Raw genomic sequence first — 9,979 nt, 5'->3', positions numbered from 1 at the left:
CTTCGCATAGCAGATGTTTTGGAGAACCACAAACACACGTCTCAGGGCACACCCCCAGCCTCTGTTTCTCTGATAGCTCAGTTTCGACAGAGTCCACCTCTGCTGGACCAGCTTGGCTGCATATGGGATTAAGTGATTATCCAGGAGTGCTCACTTTGCCCCGGAACCCTCCGCCACGAGCCGTTCTGCCCTCCCCAGCCGCCATCCTGAGGTGTTCATTAAGATTTCATTTGAATAAAAGGATTTGCTGTTAGACCTTTTTTTTTTTTTAATCTAATAACATAGGGACACACTCTTCAGACTTAAGCCTGGGCTCTGTGCTCAGTCACTGGGGAGAAGCAAAGGTAGAGAGATACCAAAAAGCTGCCAGAGGACCCCCTCCATAGACCCAGTGGGTTTGCAACCTGTAAATATATATTAGATTCCTCTCAATTTTTAATCACCTCACCTTGCCATCGGTCAAAAGTATCAAGCCTCTACAGACTGGGAGTCAAGGTGTGGTAGATCCATGGGCCTGTGCATGCCGTCGAATCGGGGTAGCAAGCCCGGGAGGAATGGAGAAGAACACTGCAGGCACCTGTCATTGGATGGTAAGAAACAGGATTTGGAATTGGGAGATCTGAGTCTGCCACTCGTTAGCTAAGTCACCTTGAGCAGGTCACGGCCCCTCTCTGAGCCTTGGTTTCTTTTTCTTTCTTTCTTTCTTTCTTTCTTTCTTTCTTTCTTTCTTTCTTTCTTTCTTTCTTCTTTCTTTCTTTCTTCTTTCTTTCTTTCTTTCTTTCTTTCTTTCTTTCTTTCTTTCTTCTATTTCTTTTTAAAGATTTTATTTATTTATTTGACAGAGAGAGACACAGCGAGAGCAGGAACACAAGCAGGGGGAGTGGGAGAGGGAGAAGCAGGCTCCCCGCCAAGCAGGGAGCCTGATGTGGGGCTCGATCCCAGGACCCTGGGATCATGACCTGAGCCGAAGGCAGATGCTTAACGACTGAGCCACCCAGGCACCCCCGAGTCTTGGTTTCTAGATCTGTGAAATGAGGGAAAGAGCAATCCCATGCAGGGGGTGTTGTGAGGGTCAGAGACGTGCATCCTTTACTCCTGGGTGCCCAGACTACAGCCTACAGGGAAGTATGGAGACCAAGGGTACAGCTTCTGCCCTAAGGGGGCTCACAGTCTAGGAAATAAGCAATTATAAAACAGTTCGATGGGCAGGGAGCACAGGTAGACGCGGCCTAAGGGGGCTGCAGACTCCCTGCCCATGTGGCACGGCCCTGGCCTTGTCCCGCTGTTCCCACAGGGCTACCTACCCTCCCTCGCCTGGGGGCTTCCCCTGCCCCCTGGACCCCACTCTGCCTGGCAGGTGGAAGGAGGAGGATTCACCTCCCTAGTAGCCCTCAACCTACTAATGACAGAGGTGTGTTAACACAGAGCTTCCTTGAGCCTCAGCTGGGGAACCCCCAGGGGAGCATCCTGCCTATTTCTAATTCAGGAATTCCCCTGCCAGACAAGGCCAGTTGCCCATGGGGTGACTTGCATGGCTCCCCACCCCCCCATCCCCACCCCCCGCCATTGACTCCTTCTCTTCCTTATTTCACTTCTCGGCTCCCTTACCAACACTTCCCAGGATTATTCCCCAATAAACTCCTACCGCTCAAATCCTGGGCTGGGCACCTGCTTCTAGGGAAACCTTCTGTAAGATGGTAGGAACCCAGGCCCCCCAAGGGAGAGCCCGGACACGGAGTCTCTGGGAAGAAGAGGTGCTGAACTGAAAGCACACACGCCTGGCCAACCCTAAGTGCTGGGTGTGTGTGTGTGAGAAGTCAGGGTCAGTGTCATTATCATAAGGGGAAATGGACCACAGCATGGTCTTAAACCAGAGCCTGTCCAGGAGCAATTTGTTACTGGTCCAAAGACGGAAATGATGGTAAGCATTAGTCTACTGCAGATCAGAAATCAAACCAAACCAGCAAACCTTTCCTTTAGATAGTCTGAAGTACACGTTTAGAATACCTCATTCCCTTCTTACATCTTTTCTGTTTGCTGTGTCCCTAGTGTTTTCCCGGGCAGGTTAACCTAGAGAAAACACAAAGTGCAAGGGCCCCTCACATGGCATCAGCCTCAGGCCTCCGGGCTCGTGGGCTGCACAGGCTTCTGGAAGGACCTCTGCCAGCGCCCAGCTTTGCTCCTGCAAAGCCCCTCAGGAGGGCCTGGGGGGGCCACCTCTGCCCAGCCGACTCATCCCCCTTGGCACAGCTGACCCACGAGCACCAGGAAGCCAATTAGTAGAATGGTGTCTGAAGACTGAGCACCAAATAACATCAGATGAAAGGGGCCATGGTATTTTATCTATCAGAGCCAATGTGTCAGCAAAATTTTGAGCATATTTCTAGGAATAGGCTGGAACATCATTAAACTTGACGTGCAACCTCTCTCCATACCACCACTCCCTCCACCCCCTCTACAACAGCCAACATAGCCCGGGCCCTGACACATAGTAGGTGCTCAAGAAAAGTTTTAAGTGCATGCGTGAAAAATCTATTAGGATTTATGTTTTGAACCCAGAGCCTCTCCACCTACATTGACTCCTTCCCATCAGAATTCAAATCCCAGTTTCCACCCCCCCCACTTGTCTTCCTCCTCCTCCCCATCTCGCTCCTGTACCTCATAGACAAAGTTCTTGAAAGAAGGACCCACTATCCTTACTTAGTATCGCCTTTATCCCTCAAATTGCCCGGCTCTGGCTCCCATCCCTCTGAAGCTGCTCTGACCAGCGTCTCCAACAACCTTCTCGTCCTGAGATCACATCAACCCATCTCAGGTTTGTATCGTCTCGTCTTCTCTACCCTGTTCCGTCCTTACCAACACTCCCTATCCCCTCCGCTGTTCCTCTCCGCTCTCACGACGGCCCCTCAGTGGGCTTTGCCAGTCTCCCCTTTTCTGGCTGTTTCTTCAATGTAGATTTTCCAGGATTCTTTCCCACGTCTTCTGTTCTCACCATGCACACTCTTCCTGGGTGATGGAAACATTTATCACAGATTTGGTTACCATCTATATGCCGATGGCTCCTAAAGCCATATCCCAGTCTGGAAAGCTGTTTTTAACTCTAGACCCAGAAGTTTCTAGGTCTAGACTAGTAGGCAGGGTATCTGGGTCTAGAGCTAAGAGCCTGCGTCTCCTCCTTGACCTCAGCACGATGATGATGCTAATAGAATCCACTTGACCGGCTTCTACTAGGCAGGCACGTGAGGAGGCATGCCAGCCAAAATTTAGATAGCCTCTCCTCTCTGGGCAAAGAGGGACATTGGGGTTTTAACTGCAATGTGACAGAAAATGAAGGCTATCAAGAGACATTGACAGGGATGGGCCAAAAGGGTTTCTTGCTCCTATATTAGTTTTCTGTGGCCGCAGAACGTATGACCACGAAGTTGGTGGCTTTGACCAACACAAATCTGTTATCTCGCACTTTTTGTGGATCAGAAGTCTGGGCATGGGTTACCCGGGTCCTCTGTCAGGGTCTCACCAGGCTGAAATCAAGGTGCCAGGGGGGCGGGGCTCCCACCTGAGGCTCCAGGTGATTCTGGTCCTTGGCAGAATTCTCTTCCTTGTGAGCTGGGGACTTAGAGTCTTTTTCAACTACACTGATGTCAAGATCCTCTCAATCCTGAACTTGTGTTGCTGAACTTTTTTAACCTACTGGTTTTCATCAGGTTTCATTCCTCCTGCAGTACGTGTTTACATCCTTTCATGAGTGAGTCTGCAACATAATGTGTGAGCTCGTCTTCCATTTCTGGGTCATCTGTAAAGTTGATAAGCACACTTTCTTCCTCTTCACCCAGATATTAATCAAGTGTTTAAGGGACAGGCTGAAGAATTGAGGTTTTTGAGGTTGACATGACAATTTCAGTAATCTGACAGTTTTTAAAAACTTACTCACTTAATTGAACTAGCACCCGTGCCTCGTGAAAACTGAGATATGGGATGTCTGTTGACATCCTCTTTATCCAGAACCTAGTCATTCTCTTAAAAATGGAGATGAGATTAATGAGAAATAATCTCTCCTTAGAAAAACCATGCTGATTCTTAGTCATTACTAAGGATCACAAACCATCTGCTAAATTCATAGCTTAGTGTTTTTTGGGGATTGATGCTATTATAATTGTTCCTGGAATATACACCTTCTTCCCCTTCCTGAAAATGTTTAGAGTGTTTGGGAACCTCATTTAAGTATCCTTTCTGAAGTCTCCTTTATGTAAATAATTGACTTATATGAATATTCTTCCTAACAGATTTTCTAAAAAAAATTAACTTTTCCAAAACGGCAAATCAGCAAGGTCCTAACCAAGTTCCCAGCCACTATTATTTATAACTCATATGCCTCCAGAAGATAGCTAAATATACCAAGCTTGTGAAATACACTATGGAACTGGAAACTGTGGAGAACAAAGGCAGGTAAATCGTGACCTTGGGGTCAGCAGTGATGGAAATGAGGCCACTTGTTTTTCTTTGTTCTTATTTTGAGGCAATCTTCTCCTCACTTTTTCTGAAGCCCTGGGATATCAGGGTCCGACTTCCATTTTTATTCTGATGAATACATCATTATAGTAAGATCTGAGTAGCCCAAAGGAGATGTAAATGAATTGGAAGCCTCTCTGGTCTCTGGTGCTGGGTGAAAGCCCTTTGGGATTTGGTCTTGATGAAGTCCAGAATTAATGAAATGTAAATTACAGGAATCAAAGCTTATTACTGATAATAAATGTGTATAGAATGTTTGGATAATTAGATCTGTCCATTTCATTACAATATCAAATATTCATTGCATCTTAGAATTAGCTGGGGTTTAGGGTAGTGGTTTTTTTTTTTTTTTTTTTTAATCCATGTGTCCTGGGCATGAACCAGGCACAGCCCAAAAGCCAAGCTGGGATAAACAAGGACTTGCTTTGTCCCTGGCCGATATGAGGCGGGCACTACCACCAGATGCCACTCTACCCAGGTCAGGGACTTCGGGTAGTTTTTTTTAATTTAAAATATAAGGCTTTTTAAAAAATAGAAAGCATTTTCAAATTTAAAATAGAAAGTTTTTTTGAAAAATATGAAGCATTTTTAAATTTAAAATATAAAGCTTTTTTAAAAATAGAAAGCATTTTTAATTTAAAATATATTATGTAGACAAGTTTAACAAAAGGCTGTAAAGTGAACACCTACTCAATCATGCCCTGGGCCAAGAAAGAGACTACTAACAGTCCCTCAGAAGCCCCCTCAATATTCTTTACCCGTAGCAATCCCTCCCTGCTCTCAAGAGTGACCACTTTACTTTCATAGCTTTTCTCTGTAGGTTTGTTGCCTGTGGATGCATCCCTACTTTTCCCTGTTTCTAAACTGAAAATGGAGCTCCATTGTATTATTGTGACTTGCTATTTTTTGCTCAACACTGCAAGACCCATCACATTGTTGCATACATCTAAAATATTCCTTTCCTTGCTGTCTATGCATTACACAGTGAACATTTAGTTTTCTTCTGGTTCTTGGTCATTATGAAAAGCACTGCTAAGGACACTCTTTTCTACTTATCTTAGTGCACATAATTCTGCACATCTGGAGGGAACCTGGAATATTCCACTTTCCTAGATGACGCAACGTTGTTTTTCCAAAGCAGGTGTACTGACTCACGTTCTTGTTATCAGGAGTATAAGTTTCTGAAGTTTCTGAAGCTCCACATCATAGCCAACACTTAGTACTGTTAGTCTTTTTCATTTTACCAATCACACTGGTGTTGATTCCATCTCATTGTGATTTTAATCTGTGTTCCCCTGATTAACAATCAGGTTGAGCACTTTTCATGTTTACTGACCATTTGGATATCTATCCCTCAGAGGTTCATGTTCACATCTTTGTGCATTTTTTCCCCTCTCAGTTTGTCTGCCCTTTCTCAATTACTTTTTTAGATTCCTTATATGTTCTGGGTACTAGCCCCCTTTTTAAAAAAAAATGCCACATATGTGAGGAAAAAATGAAACAAGATGAAACCAGAGAGGGAGACAAACCATAAGAGATTCTTAATCTCAGGAAACAAACTGAGGGTTGCTGGAGTGGAGGGGGGTGGCTGGGTGATGGACATTGGGGAGGGTATGTGTTGTGGTGAGCACAGTGTATTGTGTAAGACTGATGAATCACAGACCTGTACCCCTGAAACATATAATACATTATATGTTAATAATAAAAATAAATAAATTCTCCATCAGGCAAAAAAAAAAATGCCATATATGTTATGAATATGTTCTCCCACTCTGTGGTTTATATTTTAATTCTTTTTTATCTTTTGATGAACGGGACTTAAAATTTTTAGTATGACTCAATTTATCTCTTTTCCTTTATGCTTACTGTCTTTTCTCTCTTATTTAAGATATTTACTCCAAGGTTATTAAGTTGTTTTCTTAGGGGTGCCTGGCTGGTTCAGTCAGTGGAGTGTGCAACTCTTGATCTCGGGGTTGTGAGTTCAAATTCCACATTGGGTGTAGAGATGACTAAAAATAAAATCTTTAAAAACTATATATATTTTTTCCCATGGTATCTTCTGAAAGCTCAGTATTTGGCATTTCATATTAGTTTTTTAAGCCACCTGAAGCTGATTTTACATACAGTGTGAGAAAGGGGTATAATCTCAGTTTTTTCCAATATGGAGATCTTACCATCACCATCCACCTTGAACACTGTCCTTTACCTACTGCCGCCTCTGCCACGAGCAAGTCCATACCTGTGAGGTCTGTTTTTAAGTTCTCTCTCCTCTTTCACTGGTTGATTTTTTATCTTTGCATAAATGCCACACCATCTTGTTCACCAAAATACCATGAGATCTTGATATCTGATAAAAAAAAAAATCCTCTTATGTTTTTCTTTTTCTTCAAACAGCAGCTTGTCGAATTCTACAAAATAAACATACTGAGATTTTGACTGGGATTGCACTGAGCCTATAGCTCAGTTTCGGAGGAACTGACATTTTGAAACTAGTGATTTTTCCAATCCGAGAACATGGCATAGGGCCCTTCCAATGTTCTTCAGTATTCCTCAGGAAGCTTTAAAGCTTTACTTTTGGACTATCCATGCACATCTTTCATAGATCGATGCTTAAAGGAATTGATGCTTTTAAGATCATACTATAATTCATGTCTTTTAAAATTCTATTTTTAACTGTTTTGTGCTAACAGAGAGAAATACAATTTTTATGTATTCTTTTGTTTCAGTAGTAGTTTAAAACTCTAGGATTTTTAAAAAAGATTTTATTTATTTATTTGACTGGGAGGGAGAGAGAGAGCACAAGCAGGGGGAGCAGCAGGTAGAGGGAAAAGCAGGCTGCTCGCTGAGCAGGGAGCCCGATGTGGGGCTCAATCCCAGGACCCTGAGATCATGACCTGAGCTGAAGGCAGACGCTTAACTGACTGAGCCACCCAGGTACCCCAAGACTCTAGGATTTTTTATGTATACGTAATAGCATCTGAGAAAAAGGACCATTTTTTTTTTCTTCCAGTCTACGTGCCCTTTATGTCTTTGTCTTCCTTATCGCCCTGGCTAGGACCTTCGGTACAATGTTGACTTATAAGTGCAGACTCCTCTTTCTTTCAAAGGGAACCTTTTTATGTTTTACCATTTAGCATAAGGTTTGCTGTCGATTTTGTGTTGATTTATTTTATCCAATGAAGCCTGGAAAACCTAAAATCCTTAGAAGAGTCCTGGGCATAATTTGGAGCTCCTTTCTGGAAACAACAAATGTGGTAGTTAGTCCCATCAGCTCATTCTGACTCCTTCTGGAATAAGCTGCACTCATTCAAAGCCTGTACTTATGCAGGTCTTCTAGCTGGGACCCCTGCTTCCAGTTTGGTCCCCCCCACACGGCTGTGAGAGCACACTCTAACATGTTAATCGGATCATGTTACTCCTCTCTAGAAACCTTCCAAATCCCAGCCTCGTTGGTCGAATGTCAAACTCCTGAATCTGCCCGAGAAGGCCCTTCATGCTCTGGTCCCTACCACCTCTGAAGTCCTTCCAACCAGTGACTTCCCGTCCACGGCACCCTCCCGCTTGAGTCATCTTGAACCACTTAGAGTTTCCCAAGTGTCCCTGTTGACCTTTATTTCCTACAAAATTGGCATATTTATAGGGCTGTCATGAGAAGTCAATAAAATCAGAACTAGAATGAAATCCAGATGACCTATTTATTATCTATTAATGTTATAAATGTTAAGATTGATGGATCCTGAGTGCCTGAGTGTATCAGTCGGGTTGGGCTGTTATAACAAAATACCATAGCCTGGGTGGCTTAAACACAGAATTGTTTTTCTCATAGTTCTAGAGGCTGGGAAGTCTAAGACCAAGGTCCTGGCCAATTCAGTTCCTGGTGAGGGCCTTCTTCCTGGCTCGCAAATGGCATCTTTTTGCTGTGTCCTCACAGGGCACGGAAAGAGAGAGGGAGAGAGAGAGAGAGAAGGAGGGAGGGAGAGAGGAAGGGAGGAAGGGAGGAGAAGGAGGGAGAGAGAAAGCTCTCTTCTTATAAGGACACTAATCCCATCATTAAGGACCCAGCCCTCATGACCTCACCAAAACGTAATCGCATCCCAATGGCCCCACCTCCATCACACAGGGAGTGAGGGTTTCAGATAGGAATTTGGGGGGGACACAATTCAGCCCATAGAACTGAGCAAAGCGGGTAATGATTTATTATGGCTATCCAGCCATTTGTCCAGCATTCCGCTGCCATTTAGCACCCATGAGAGCAGGCGTTTCTTGTTCAAATCAAGATATCCTGCACATAAAACACTAATATCTACACTTTGTTTGGGTGGAAGTGAGGGAGATGGACAGTTGGGGAGTGTTGAGGAATGATGGGAGAGACAGACAGTTCATGGAAGGGTCCTGTATTACAAAAATGTATGGATTTTATCCTCTGAATGAGTAGGATCATGAGAAAACAGAATCAGTGAGACATTCACACGCAGTTGGCTGTTAGCTTTAAGGGCTATAAAAATGCTCATCCTAATGATCCCATTTGGGGAATTTATCCCAAGAAAATAACCCAAAAAATAGAGAGAGGTATATATGCACAAAGATATTTATTCCATTATTTACAATAATAAAACCTGGGAGAAACCCACAGAGGAATACTTAAGTAGTTATTAAATAAATGCTTGTTGAATGAACCAACAAATACTTCCTGAATTTAAAGCAGCAATTAAAACAGTGAAGTTCAGGTTAATAGCATGGAAAAATCATTGAAGTAGGCAAAATAAAATATAAAATTATAACTATACAACACTGTAACTCTATAAATACAGTGACAAAAGATGGACCCAACTAGAAGCAAATGCAGATAAAGACGACAGCAGACCACTTGTTAGGTTCATGCAATTATGTGCCACTGACATACCATATTTACAAAAGACACTGCCGTTTTACAAACAAAAAACAACCAGTAAAAGGTAATCTGGCTCGCTGCCCTCACAGCCTCACAAAGTAGCTTTTGTTTGCAGCCAGCCTGAAAAAAACACTCGGCTTTCAGTGACAGTGAATGGATGAAATATTTGGGGGCAATATGGTGGAAAGAAGTATTTGTTTTACAGGGAAGCATGGGACAGTGGTAACTGGGGAGGAGGAGGGTGAAGGAGGAAGAGGGTTTGGTGTGTTTGATGAACTACACGCTTGGGGCCAAAGCATCCACCGTCTCCAAAGCAGGATGAGAAAGAGGGCCCTCATGTTAAGAAGTCAAAGGGAACCTGAACAGTACGATGCTGGCTGAGACCTGTGCTTATGCTCACTGGAAACAAATACTGGAAAGAAAGAGAACCAGGTACTTGGCAATAGTTATGCCATTACTGGATTTTGCCATTATAGTTCACCTGGTAATAGGTCTTCTCAAGGTGTTGTCGTCAAAGCTCAGAGCTAGATGAGGAGACAAGGGCTCAAGGGGGTGAGGTGACTCGGCTGAGGTATACGG

General features: G+C 43.7%; 1 non-coding gene across 1 annotated transcript; it reads right to left on the bottom strand.

Moving 5' to 3' along the window:
- Positions 1 to 4,869: 4,869 nt before the first annotated feature.
- On the bottom strand, positions 4,870 to 4,997 carry LOC118532024 (small nucleolar RNA SNORA48). Its single transcript, XR_004915519.2, has one exon. It is a non-coding gene; the product is annotated as a small nucleolar RNA SNORA48 (small nucleolar RNA).
- Positions 4,998 to 9,979: the final 4,982 nt, after the last annotated feature.

The sequence above is a fragment of the Halichoerus grypus genome, chromosome 5 (assembly GCF_964656455.1).
Source record: "Halichoerus grypus chromosome 5, mHalGry1.hap1.1, whole genome shotgun sequence".
NCBI classification, from domain to species: Eukaryota; Metazoa; Chordata; class Mammalia; order Carnivora; family Phocidae; genus Halichoerus; species Halichoerus grypus.
Note: the sequence above shows the minus strand (reverse complement) of the source record. Positions and strands in the feature narration are given on the sequence as shown.